Source organism: Drosophila ananassae, chromosome XR (assembly GCF_017639315.1).
Source record: "Drosophila ananassae strain 14024-0371.13 chromosome XR, ASM1763931v2, whole genome shotgun sequence".
NCBI classification, from domain to species: Eukaryota; Metazoa; Arthropoda; class Insecta; order Diptera; family Drosophilidae; genus Drosophila; species Drosophila ananassae.
In genome coordinates this window covers 10,414,671-10,429,283 of record NC_057932.1, presented here as the reverse complement: position 1 = coordinate 10,429,283, position 14,613 = coordinate 10,414,671, and the positions used below count along the sequence as shown (strand labels likewise).

Below are 14,613 nucleotides of genomic sequence, written 5' to 3'. Positions count from 1 at the left end.
GTTCCTTGGCAATTGCTTGGGAGATGGTGGTTTAGTTTTAGTGTTTATCGTTTTTATCTCCTCTGAGTGAGTTGCGGTTGGGGTTTTTTCTTTTTTTTGAAGACTTTCCTTTAAGAAAGCTCAGCAGTTAATTTTACTGCTGTAGCCCATGGAGGTGGATTATTTTTATATAATAGCCACTTAATGTGTGCTATTCTTTTATTTATTTTGTTCTTCCTACCTCCACGTCCCATTTCCGCACTCTACTCACTCAGATTTTCCATGCCGTAGCATTCCAAAATATTCCATATTTCCGTGTGTGTCAGATTTCCTTGTAGCTGCCTTTTCCTTTCACTCCATTGGTCAATTCCAGATTTCCTTGTAGCTGCCTTTTCCTTTCACTCCATTGGTCAATGTTTCCTGAATCGTCCTTTAGTGTCCTTCCTCCATGTCACGGTCGCCATGTAAAGTCCCAGACTTCCAGATTTAAGGTTGCTCGTATTTCGGATAAGTTGGTGGTTTTATTTTATTTAGTTTCTTCTAGAGAGCGACATGTCGTGTCGCTACTCTGGTTCTTTTTGAATTCATTTCCATTACAATTTTTACTTATTCTAAAACTTATGATACAAGACTGCGCTGCTGCAGAGGGCAGCGGCTGAGCGTCAGCAATATATTACTTATATTTAATAGCTAGCATATGAGTGGAGTCATGTATGCATATGTATGTTCGTGTGTGGCAACGGCTGGACAGCATAAGAACGCTGACAAACCGTTTGAGCCCTATGCGCTGAAGTGGCGGATCATGTTACACTGAAGTCAAGTGTTTCCGTATTTATTGCAACAAAGTGTCACAACTTATTAGTTAATATTTACGGTACAGTGATCATTGCCTATAACGATATGCATACACTACATGAGTCTTTCTTAGTTTAGTTGTTTTGGGGTCTATCTGACAATCTAAGCACAACCCGGAATCTTCCCGGCGAACTCTGCTCCTGCTGCTTTGCGCCGTGGGCTTCCGAAATCCTTCGGATCCGCTCCGACTCGTTGGGGCTGCCTGACTTCTCCTCTGTTCGGCAATAATTATCCTTTCGCCGAGCCTAGTCATGAAAGAAATACTTGACGAGAATTCCTGACTGACCCGCACCCCTCTCTTACCTCCACGGATCCAGAACTGGCCACAAAAACAGTGGGCTTTCCTGTTGGACTTTTCCGCCCCTGGACCTACGCTCCTCGCTCGCCGATTTTTTCCACTTAGCACTTGGACACTTTTAGGTAAACCAAACCACTCATCCGAATCTGCGGAGGTGCAACGAGGGAATGATCGCACAGACGCCAAAATTGGCGCCGAATCCTCCCTGGCCTTTGCCCAAAGAGACAATCCCCCAAAATGGAAAGTTGCCATCTTACCCGGTTGCACTCCTTCTAATCTCTCTATGCCCCTTTCTAGTTTGAAACTTGTCTTCTAGATGGCGCACCTTTCCCCTCTGCCTTTCTTTTTACAGATACAAGCGTTACATAACAGCAATGGGCTGTTGTATTCTGATACTGATGGTTCTACTATATCATCTTTTATTAGCTTTTCTACTTGTTGTTGTTGTTAGTTTATTATCCTCAGGTTCATTGAACCTTCACGGTCGCCATGTAACTTTAGTTCAACATATAATCTTTTGTAACTTTAGTTCAACATATAATCTTTATTGTGTTTTTGGGTTTTTGCCATGTAAACTTTATTCTTTGAAAGTCAAATTCAGAGTGATTTGATATTCTGTTGCTCGCGGCTGCGCTGCCTACAAAAGCTCGGCAGCGATCAGTCGCGGCTATATTCATATAAGTTAAGGTGTCCTTTATTGGTCACCTGATAATGAGAACTCCGTTCATGCTTGCTTGGGTTGATACAATTTATTCCTTAGTTCTTAATCTAACAATTGGTTCGATATTTGATGGAAATAGTGTTTAGTGGATACAATTTGGAATTGAGTAAAAGAATATTAGGTTCAGCTGCCAGGTTCTGAGGTCCGGAGAAGACTGACTACGCAGAGTCGTGACCCTCCGATCGTCAGTTCGGAGTTGGCCGATTTCCCATTCCAACTCTATGTGTGGTGTCAGCGTGTGTGGTGTCGGCGTGTGTGGTGTCAGCGGGTGTGGAGTCAGCGGGTGTGGAGTCAGCTTTCCGGTCAAGAGTCGGCGTACACTTTGTGTCAAGAGTTAGTGTCAGCTCTCCCGCAACATTTGAGTCAGCGTACATAGTTGCACACTTGTGACTTAGTTGCACTCTTGCGACATAGCCGGATGTACTTGAACCCACAGCACTTGAATATTGGGAATTGTGCTTATGTTGTGGATTCGGGTTTAAGAGTCTGGGTCGAGTTCAGGGCGTAGTGGTAGGGGGCGAATAATGCTGAGCAAAGGGAGGGGCTCGAATGTGCAGGGTGATAACTCCTCCCCCTCTAAAAGTCTGCGTCCCGCAGATCAATTAACAGAATGGTGGGCTGTTGTCGAATAGTCGAGCGTTGATCCAAATTTTTGCTGGTCAACGCTTTCGGTGATCATCTTCTCCGAGTTGAGTACCGCATTCCAGTCCTCTGCATCCAGTGATCCTGCTATCCATTTCCAGGCTGAACCCAGCCAGTTTACCGCTCGAGCTCTGCGTGATGATGGCCTTATCACTCTGTTCATCCCTTCCGCTACCTGCTCCAGGTAATGCCTCGTTATAGTGTTGATACGTTGATCCGGCAGGGTTGCCGCATCCCGGCTAGTTTCGTTAGCTAGTGAGATGCAGCTAGTGAGCTGCATCATCCTCGATATGTCGATGACGTGAACCAGTTTGAACATTCCGTTGATGCGCCATACTCCTCCTTGTTGTAGGGATACGACGGGTGCGTCGTATTGGCATATGCGCGCGCTGATGTGAGACCGACGATTGTGAGGCTTGTAGGGCATTGATCGAGAAGGAAAGGAAAGCTTGTGTATATACTATCCGCGCTTATAATATTTGTGTATTCATGCTAAAATTATTTGTGTATTTGTGTGTATAATATTTGTGTATTCATGCTTAAATTAGTTGTGTACTACATTTAATGTTTTTTTGTGTGTATGTTAAAATATTTTGTGTTAAAAATAGAAAAATATTCTATGTGCATGTTAAAAAAATAGATAGGTTCATAAAGCGCTCTTCAATTCCTCAAGTCTGATTTGTGTAAGATTTTCCCTGATTTAGTTTTTATCGTCACTCCGCGATTCTCTTGGACCTCCTCTGGTCTGAAACGTTGTTTCTCTTTCGTTTTAATCTGCTTATTAGCGACGAAAACCTTATCCCCCGACTCAGTCCTATTTTTATTATGCCCTATATTGACCATAGTCTGGTTTCGCTCTTTTAAGTAGGGTTATGTTATAGTTCTATCTCCAATGTTCGGAGGTAGTTTAGTACCGTTGGGCAAAGGAGACCCCTTTCGTTGGACACTATCATTCTAGGTAACGTAGGGCCTATAGCAGTGCTTTGCGGAGGTGAATTGATTTTTTACCAATCTCTGCGTTATTCGAATTTTATACAACTTAAAATTCTGAAAGCATGGATTGGAAGAATGGGGTCTTGAGTACTAGTACGTATTTCGACCTACTAAACAATGCGTAATTCTAACATTGTCAGCAGCAGATTCGACGTAAAAGGGAGTGGGTAATGGGGTGGAGCCGGCGGAGTGTTTTTGGCTAACAAAGTTCTTATTCGCGCCGGTGTCGATAAGAAACTTTAACTTGTTGCCATTCCGCGCGACGTATTCTATGTACGGCACGCTGGATAGGCGTCCGTCATAAAATTTGCCTCATCGTTAGCGTTTTCGTTGTCGGCCTTATGGTATGGGGCATCATACTCAAGGCTAGTGTCGTGGGCGTTCACCGCTTCGTCTACGTAAGTAGTTTGACAAGCGGAATTTTGCGTGTCGGTTTCAGGCATTGCCACCACGCTAGACGGAACCGCCGTCATGTGGTACAATCTTTGTGCCTTCTTGAAGGGATTCGGGCCGGATGAAGTATTTTGGGACCCATACACGGAGTCGTTTCCACGGCGTATGCCAAAGCCGGACTGATACGACTGACCAGACCGATTTGATTCCATCTTAATGGCTGGTCGTGGTCCCTGGAATCTATTAAAGCCCCGTGAATTACCGGATGAACCATCATTAAAGGTTGCGCCCACCGGTGCCCTCACTGGTGATTGGAACGAAGGCGGAAACCGTGGGGCTATTGGAGGCGCATAGCGTGATGCGTTTGTTGGGTAGCGGGGTTGGAAAAATGGGGTGAACTTATTTGTGTGTTCCATTCGTGCATTACCCCTGACCGATACATTTTGCAGCTCTAGGCAAAAGGAATATGCCTCCGGCAAATTTTTCGGACCCCGGATGATCAGTAATTTAGAGGCTTCGCCGTTGAGCCCTCTTACAAAAACATCCAGTGCTTTGTCCCTATACATCTCAATCAGGGCACTGGCCACGTTAGGCGCGTGCTCCGATTGTTTTAATTTGTTTAGGATCAAGGAAAAGTGATTATTGACATCATTGTAGAATTGATATAGGGTTCTACCTGCCTGTGTCAATTGGCTTAATTGATACTCAAGGGTTCGGACGTCTCGCTTGTCGGCGTAGTGAAGCGAGAGGACCCGCTTAATTTCCGACCAATCATCGTCCTCCACATTATAAGAAGAAAGCGCCAAATCGGCGTCACCTCTTATTTTCTGCCTAATATAAAGAATTATGGTCCTATACAAGGGCTTGCCTATAATGATTTCATAATCATTGACAACGGCTTGCGCCCTGTTAATCCAGGACACAAATTTCCCGGGCTCCCCCTCGAAAGTCTGGAGTTCCTTAACGCAATCTGGCAAAGTAGAAGTTTCCTTCAGTTCGTATTCGGTGCGCGGACGGACCAGGGGAACGGGTTGGGTCACTGCGGGATTACGTCTTTCATGGTCTTGCTCGAGTGTAGCTACCCTCGTTCCGACTTTCCTAATATCTTCCTTAACTGCTACAACCTGATCTAAGAGGGTCTTAAGGCTCTCGTCGAATTTCTGCAGGGTGGCCTTGATTTCTTCCATTTCAAGAGGAAGGGGAAAATGTTTTATTTAGGAAAAAATACTATAGACCTATGCCAAGGGGTCCCAAGAGAATGACGTGTAAGTCGTATAAAAAAATAGTACGTAAGTAAGCAATTTAATTTTTTTAAATTTTTGAAATATAATTTTTAGTATTCGTAAATGATGGTTGTAATTTTTGTTTTTTGTTCTTGTTTCTTATGATATAATTTTTAATATTTGTTTTTATAATTTTTGGTACTCGTAAATGGTGTTTGAATTTTTAATCTTTTGAGGAGGAAGGGAGGAAGCGCTTTACTCACCCTTTACAAGTGTTTGTGTATTGATATTGGAGTGCTCGTGTTCGTCTTCAAATTCTGATGATAATTAGAAATTTTTTTAAATATGAGGAATAGCAGAATATAATATTATTTAATTGTAATAGGGTGTAGAGTGAGTGTGTATTACGGGTGCTGTTTTGTTGCGTATATTGGACACTTTTAGTTTTCCTTTTTTGTTGCATACTTTAATTTTATTTTTTGTTGCATACTTTCAGTTTTTCTTTTTCGTTTTGTTTTAGTTTTTTCTTTTTGTTTCGTTTTAGTTTTTCTTTTTGTTTCGTGCTTTTAGGTTTTCTTTTGTTTTGTGTGTTGTAAATTCTGGTTTCGGGTTTGTCTTATGTTTTGTATTTTTTTGGCACTGGGCGCGGTGGTCCGTATTGTTCCGTTTTAGCCCGCAGGCCTACTCAGGTACGGTTGCTCACACAACCCACTGGGCAGCTTTTTTTGGGTGCATTCCACACCTCTTAGCGTTTCCAGCAGGTTGCCACACACCATTTTTATCTTTATTTGTTAGTTTATTTTTCTTGCCACACGCGAATGTGCGCGAATGGTGGTTCTCTTATTTCTTTATATGAAGCAATATTTTAGCACCCGCGAATATGCTATGGTAGCAAACCGCCGCGGTGGGTAATTACTTCATTATTTTATTACAACACATATCTTTCTTCTTTTTCTTTTTAATTTTGTTTCATATTTCGTAATTCTTTGGTTTCATTTTCATTCTTAAATTTCATTTTTATTTTTGTTCGTACATTACCCGCTCTTTTCCCATACCTTAATGTTTTACTTTTACTTTCTTTTACTTCTTTATACCTTGAGGAAAAAAATCCTCTACCTCTCTAAAAATTCCCCTATCTAAATTTTCATTTTTTCTTTTTTATTTATTTTCCTTTTTTTTTTTTTAAAAAACTACGTTTTCCCTAACGCTTGTTTTTGCACTTTTCCCTAACCATTTTCCTCACTTTTTGTTCTACTCTGAAAAACTTTCTGTTATCTTTTATTCTTGATTTTATTCTTTTATTTTCTTGAAAGAAAAAACAAAAACTCCTCGTTACTTCACTTCTATACTTTTTCTTTTTTTTCCTTTAATTTTCGGAAAGATTTCTACACTTTAAAACTTTTTCCTATCCATTTTCCCTTTCTTTTTTATTTTATTTTGGGAAAAATTTCTACACTTTTAAACTTTTCACTATTCATTTTCGCCTTTTTATACCCTTGCAGAGGGTATTATAATTTTGGTCAAAAGTGTGCAACGCAGTGAAGGAGACATCTCGGACCCTATAAAGTATATTTATTCTTGATCAGGATCACCTCCTGAGTTGATATGAGCATGTCCGTCTGTCCGTCTGTCCGTCTGTCTGTCTGTCGGTTTCTACGCAAACTAGTCTCTCAGTTTTGGAGCTATCGAGTTGAAACTTTGCACACACCCTTCTTTCCTTTGCAGGCAGTATATAAGTCGGAACGGCCGGGATCGGTCGACTATATCCTATAGCTGCCATATAACTGATTGATCGGAAATGCCATAACTTTGGTGTTTTTTAAGTTAGAGGGTTGGGACTTTCCACACATGTTATATTTGACCAATATATCTTATGTACAAAATTTCATAAGGATCGGCCGACTATATCCTATAGCTGTCATAGAACGATCGGAATTGGTATAACTTTGGTGTTTTTTAAGTTAGAAAGATGGGATTTGGTACAGATTACTCTTTGGGCAAAATAATTCAATATGCTATATTTCATAAGGATCGGCCGACTATATACGATCCGCTATATATTTAATAATATAAGATGCGTGGCGCCACCTAGCTCAACTTCGGCTCCGCCCGAAGTTAGCTTTCCTTTCTTGTTTTTATTTCATTTTGGAAAAGATTTCTACACCTTTAAATTTTTCACTATTCATTTTTCCCCCTTTTTTTTATTTCATTTTGGGAAAGATTTCTACACTTTTAAATTTTTCACTATTCATTTTTCCCCTTTTTTTTTATTTCATTTTGGGAAAGATTTCTACACTTTTAAATTTTTCACTATTCATTTTTCCCTTTTTTTTTTTTTGGAAAAATTTCTACACTTTTTAAATTTTTTACCATTTATTTTTCCCCTTTTTTTTTTATTTTGGAAAAATTTCTACACTTTTTAAATTTTTTACCATTCATTTTTCCCCTTTTTTTTATTCTATTTTGGGAAGCTTTTTTCTATTCATTCTTCATTTTATTTTATTTTGGGGAAAGAATTTTGTTTGGGGACAAAACGAAGAATATTTTCCTTTTTTTTTTTTTGAGAAGGATTTCTATATTTGTACATTTTTTCCCTGATTTTCGATTGATTTTTTCTTTTTCTTTTTCTTGGGAAAACACTTTTCAGCACTCATAATACACTTTCACTCTACTTACCCGCTCGGGCGCCAGTTAAAGTGTCCTTTATTGGTCACCTGATAATGAGAACTCCGTTCATGCTTGCTTGGGTTGATACAATTTATTCCTTAGTTCTTAATCTAACAATTGGTTCGATATTTGATGGAAATAGTGTTTAGTGGATACAATTTGGAATTGAGTAAAAGAATATTAGGTTCAGCTGCCAGGTTCTGAGGTCCGGAGAAGACTGACTACGCAGAGTCGTGACCCTCCGATCGTCAGTTCGGAGTTGGCCGATTTCCCATTCCAACTCTATGTGTGGTGTCAGCGTGTGTGGTGTCGGCGTGTGTGGTGTCAGCGGGTGTGGAGTCAGCGGGTGTGGAGTCAGCTTTCCGGTCAATAGTCGGCGTACACTTTGTGTCAAGAGTTAGTGTCAGCTCTCCCGCAACATTTGAGTCAGCGTACATAGTTGCACACTTGTGACTTAGTTGCACTCTTGCGACATAGCCGGATGTACTTGAACCCACAGCACTTGAATATTGGGAATTGTGCTTATGTTGTGGATTCGGGTTTAAGAGTCTGGGTCGAGTTCAGGGCGTAGTGGTAGGGGGCGAATAATGCTGAGCAAAGGGAGGGGCTCGAATGTGCCGGGTGATAACTTATATATATATTTCTTTGCTCGTATATAATGCTGGTAGCGGCCCGAGCGTAAGGGTGTAAGTATGCATGGCTCATTTGTATGCGTTGTCAACTCATGGGAATTTGCTGACCAATGCACTTCCCAGGAGTGAGGCTTTAAGGCATATGTAAATTAATTAAGTTAGGTGGTAGTAGTAGTTGTTGGTCCGTTGCTGATGACGATGTCCTCAGTTGCGAATTAATTAAGTTAGGTGGTAGTAGTAGTTGTTGGTCCGTTGCTGATGACGATGTCCTCAGTTGCGGGTAATATGATTGTACCTGGCGGTTGCCTAGGTTTCTTCCTTCTTGCTGGAAGTTACGGTGGGAGTCACTTACTCCGTTGTTACCGCCCTTGAGGCTGAGTAACCAATTTTACAAGTGAATTGACTTTTACGGCTTGTGCCGGAGTTTGATATAAGAGTTCTTTATTGTACGAAGCTCAAGCATAAACTGAAACTTAAAGCTAACAAAAATGTATTTCATAGCGGCCACGCAAATATGCAAAGTTCGCCGGCTATGCACGAGCATTCGGCCAGACGCTGTGTCAGCAGTTTGGCCAGAGCGAGTTCTTAAGCAATCGGACATTGCCGTTGCGCGGTTAACTTCAGTTAACTACTCCCCCTTCAAGAATGAGGCCGCCCTCGGCCGACCCTATTTGGGCGATCATCTCTTTTAGTTGAGCCGCGGTTCTTCGGGCCTGAGTGACCCTCCAATAGGCCAAGCCGATGCAAATCAAAGCGCAGCATATTGCTCCCGCTATGAACACCATCTGATATATTTGATGGTGGTTGATCTTCTCCCCGAACTCCTTGATGTGTTCCAAATTACGTTCACTCAGCCGGTGAAGGTAAGGAAGACTGAGAACGTTGCGTTCCATAGCGATGTTTAGGGAAGGTGAGCTGGCTACTCCTGGAGCCCTCTTCTGGGCTGTGTTATGGTTGACCAATCGGGTTTCGTTAACGGTGGCACCTTCTTCAAAGGTGACAAGGTATGTACCCCTTAATTGGGCACAGGTGCCATTATCCACACACACTCGAGCCGGGCTATCGTTTATGATTACAATCCTCTCATCAACGTAGGTGATGGGGTGTAAATCGCTTTGCTGGATCTCGCAATGTGCCGTGCCTCAAGCGTGGAGCTCATGAGCGCATGATCTTCTTCGCGCCAGCCGACAAAATGTAGCCCCTGCTGTCAAAGAGCAGTTTTCTACAGTGTGGATATTGTCGTTGCATTCAGCAATAATATTGTCCTCCAGCCTGAGTATGGTGTCGTGATGTGACACCGGGAAAACGGTGATCTTGTTGCAGGCCGACTTAATCTTTGGAAACTTAATAATAAAGTGTAAGATGTTATTGGACTGTAATATCTTAACGGACGATACGGACAAAACATCCCTAATCGCGGTCTCGGTGGGCTCTTCCATCCACACACCTTCCAGGTCTGCATGATCTAAGATGCTAGGGCTAACGACGTTAACTTTGGCAAGAGCTACTGCCAGTTTTAAACCCTGCAGCTCCATTTTTATCATCCTATTTCGAGTTAAACGCATCTCGAATAGGAGCCCTGTATCAATTTGAGACTTTTTAGCTGACCTCAGAAGTTGGTTGACGGTAGCGGAAATTTTATTAATTTGCATTTGTACCTTGTTGTTAATATTGACCTGCCTATTGTTTGCATTTATTAATTCGAATTCTCTAAATTTAACTTTTTCGAAGTCTTCCGCGTCCGGCGTTCCCGCCACTACCTTCAATGCGGTCCCTAGGAAGTCTAAGCTTCTTGCTACCCTATGATGGATGCTCAATGAGTCGAGCAGGTCGCGCAGATGGGTGACATCAACAATCAAGAGTTTCTGCATGTGAGACTGAGGGAACATGTTGGACATCCCGCTAGTTTCTTCTATGACGCGCCTATATTCCGAGAGATTTGCTGAATGTTTAACAAAAGCAAATTCCTCCCAAACTACAATTCGGCCATCGACGATAAGAATGTATTTAGCTTTAGAATAGTCCGTGACGCGTGCCGATGTTGTGGTCAAAAGGAAAATCAGGGATATAGTTGTGAACCTGTAATTTGGAAGTGCTGTAAGTTTGTTGAATTTGGGTAGCCCACCACCAAAGCGTGATTAAAATAATGGAAGCAAAACTTATGCCAAGTGGCTACAAAAAAATGGTATAATAAGAAATTTAAAAGTTATCAGGCGAGGGATAAAATAGTCACGCTCGGCCTACCTAAGGTTGTCTTTGTGGACCTCCCTCCCCTTAATGAGGACTGTGGTCCGCATGTCCGCTTCAACGGTTTTTTCTTCACAAGGTGAGAGAAAGGTGAGAAAGGTAGGAGTTTGTTGCCCATGCGTTTGTTGGACTTCACTAAGACTTTTTCGCCAACCTCGAACACTCTATTTTGTCGGGAACCGTTTTCCCTCTTTCGGAGCTTGTCCTGGGCTATTTTAATCTTATCCTGTATTTCGTAATGTGGCCCATTTGATTGAGTCTGAACCACGTCAGCCGGCCTCTTGCCTATGACCGAATGGATAGATTTGTTATATTTGGTTGTAGCCAGTAGGATCAGCTCTACGGTATCGCTGATGCCTTTGTCGATTTTAAGGCATCTAGCAGGCTCTACCAGAGTGCTGTGGAAGCGTTCCACTTGTCCGTTTGAGACACTGTGGAGGGGCGGAGCATTTGAAATGCTAACGCTGAAATGGTTTTCCAACATGGCCACGATGGTGTGCGAGTTCAACGATGGTTCGTTGTCGCAATATATGACCTTTGCCTTAGGGTAAATGTTCATCAGCTGTAGTAGCGCTGGTTTGAGGTCCTCTATGGATCTAGAGGGGACCGGTTGGACGACGGCAAACTTCGAGAATTTGTCGATGCACGTAAGGAAATACTTTTTATCCGTGGAGAAGATGTCTATGTGTAGCATTTATCCTACATGAGATGGGATCGGTGTTTCGCCAAGCTCCTGTTTCTTTGGATGTCTGTAGTATTTAGCCTTGGCGCAATTCCTGCAGGAATCGACTATTTCGTTCGCCATTTTGGTCATTTTTGGGAAGTAGTACTCGGAGAGTACCTGCTTCACGTTTTCTTGGGCAGACCTGTGAGCTCTGTTGTGCTCGACAGTGAGAATCTCTCGCCTCTCGTCAATTGCAAAAATATCCGTTACTCGGTTTTTGCAGTGCCAAAATTTGGTGGCAGGGAATTGCCGAACCAATTTGTCCTGTACCATTGCTAGCGTGTGCAAATCGCAATGGATGGCGTTTACGCCTTTAGGAACTATCACGACCGCGAGCTCCTCCAGCAATGACTCCTCGCAAGTGAAGTCAATGTTATGCCGTCTCTTGTTTCCAAAGAGAACAAAGCTGCGTTTAGACGAAAAGCGAGCTTCCTCCAGAGTTATCTGGTTTTGGAAGCAATTGAGAGGCTTATCCTTGGATGGGATGGTGTGAGTTAGCGACAGCTCACTGTGAATTGTGGCCGCGCTTGAAAATGCCTCTTCCTCTTCTACAACGTTGAGTTGTTGCCTCGAGAGGGCATCTGCAACGAGGTTTTCTTTGCCAGGCATGTAATGAACCTTGGCACCACACTCGTCGATGCGTTCTATCCACCTTTTAATTTTCGTGTTTGGATTGGAATCCGACACCGCGTAGGTCAGTGGTTGGTGGTCAGTGTATACATTTATGCCCTTGACCCCATATACATAGGTAGTGAGGAAGCTTTTCTAGAGCCCAAACTATGGCTAACAGCTCCCTTTCGTTGGTAGCGTAGTTAACCTCTCTGTCCTTTAAGGTTCTAGAGATCATAGTAATGGGTCGCCCCTTTTGCGAAAGCACAGCGCCAATGCCGTACTCTGAGGCATCTGTCGTTAGATCAAATGCCAATTTATAATCGGGGTATCTGAATATGACATCCTCAGAGGCCAGGATGTTTCGAAGCTTTTCGAAGGCTCGCTGTGGCTCGGTAAACTGTACCTGGATGTTTCTGGATCTGTATCTGCTGACATTTCCATGTTCCCCTTTTAAGATACTCGAAATGGGCTTAGCTATTGATGCAAAATCTTTGATAAAGCACCTATAGTAGCTAGCCAAGCCCATGAATGACCTTACTTCAAAAACGTTTTTAGGCTCCGGGAATTCCTTGATGGACCGAACCTTTTCTGGGTCTGTTCTAGTCCCTTCGCTGGTGACTATAAATCCCAAAAAATTAACGCTTTTTTTGAACAAGACCGATTTCTGCGCCGACACTCTCATGTTGGCGTCGTGCAGGCTCTTTAGTACCCAGTCTACGTGCCGTATGTAAATTAGTTTAATACATCAATATCCACGTATCTCCACTTCGATTTTTAGAGATGCTCCTGGTAGACTTCCTCTGCTGCCCTGTAGAGTTATGATGATTATGTTGCGGAGTTTACTGACTCCGTTGCCGCTGGCCTAGTGACTCAGCCGGCAAATAAAAGATAAGTAGTTATAACGGCAACTGCCGGAGTTAAATCTTTATTGAGCAGTGTGCTCTTAATTTGAAGTACAAATTTAAACTGAAGCTTTTAAAATCTAAGCTATGGTCGGTGGCCCGACCGCGCATAGCCTGGATGTGCTGACCATGCAGTTCATGCATAATACACCACATCGGGAACCGAACGGCTGAAGGCCCGTCCCCTAAAAACGGCTATGCTGACTCAGCATAAGGCTGCACTTAGAAACAAGTATTTTAATATTATTTATTATTTGTTTCATGTGCGTTAACTATTGTTAACTACTCCCCCTTCAAGATTAAGGCCGCCCTCGGCCGACCCTATTCCAGCGATCACCTCCTTAAGTTTGGCAGCGGATCTTCTTGCCAGGATGACTCGATGACAGGTGAGCAGGATGCAGGCTAAAGCGCAGAATACTGCTATCACAGCTAGTACTATCTGGTGTGTTTTGGTGCCATTGATTTCTTCTCCAACCTTCTGGATGAACCTCAGATTACGTTCATTCAAGCGATGAAGGTAAGGGAGGCTTAAAACTTCGTGGCTGATGGTTATGTTCAGCAATGGTGATTTCGCCACTCCTGGAGTTTTCTTCCGAATGTTGTTGTGGTTGATATACTGAGTCTTGTTGATCAAGACGCGCTCGTCGAATGTTATAAGGTATGTTCCATGTACCAAGACCTCTGACCCGTTGTCAACTCGAACATGCGCTGAACAGTCATTGATGATGATGGTACCCTCATCTACGTGGGTGATCGGGAGCAGGTTGCTTGGCTGGGCTTCGCAGTGTGCAGTTCCTCCTGCGTGTAGATCTCTGGCGCATGAGGTGCCTGCTGCAAGCCGGCAAAACGTGGCACCGGGCGATGTGCTGCAATCAGTAACTTTGTGGACCTCTCTTCCACATTCTGCAACGACGTTGTCCTTTAACTGAAGGATTATATCATGTTGGGCGACCGGGTATATTATGACCTTCTTACATGCAAATTTTATCTTAGGAAATCTTATTATAAAGTATAAGACGTTAACGGATTGTAGTATTTTTACGGACGAGACGGACAAAAGATCCCTTATGGGGGTGTTGGTGGGCTCTTCCAGCCAAACTGACTCCAAATCTGCGTGGTCTAATATATTTGGGCTGACGACATTGATTTTAGCTAGGGCAATAGCAAGCATTAAATTTTGCAACTCCATCATTATCATTCTATTGCGAGACATTAAGGTCTCGAATAAGTGGCTAGTGTCGATTTGCGAAATTTTGGCTGAGTTCAGAATCTGATTGACCGCAGTCGTTAGTAAATTGATTTGGTTTTGAACTTTAGTATTAATTTCTATTTGTCTATTGTTTGAATTTATTAGTTGAGTTTCTATGAACCTAGTTCTCTCCAAATCCTCTGCATCTGGAGTTCCCGCCACGACCTTTAAGATAGAACCTAGGAAGTCTAAACTTCTGGCCACTCTGTGGTGCACTTCCAACGAATCCAGCAAATCTCGAAGGTGGTCAGTATCCACCTTTAGGAGTTTTCTCATGTGAGACTGCGGAAATTTGTCACCCATGCCGGCCGTCTCCTCTACGACTCGCCTGTATTCCGAGAGATTTGTCGAGTGTGTTACATGCGCGAACTCTTCCCATACTAGGATGCGGCCCTCCTCGATGGGGATGTACTTGGCATGTGAAAAGTCAGCGATGTGTGCCGACGCCAATTTTAGCAAAAGGAGAACTATCAGTT

General features: G+C 42.8%; 1 long non-coding RNA gene across 1 annotated transcript; it reads right to left on the bottom strand.

Annotated features, from left to right (window-relative positions):
• Positions 1-224: 224 nt before the first annotated feature.
• Positions 225-1,467, bottom strand: LOC116655319. The gene is made up of 2 exons (XR_004310447.2): positions 1,138-1,467; positions 225-1,079 (listed from the first exon to the last, which is right to left on the bottom strand). It is a non-coding gene; the product is annotated as an uncharacterized LOC116655319 (long non-coding RNA).
• Positions 1,468-14,613: the final 13,146 nt, after the last annotated feature.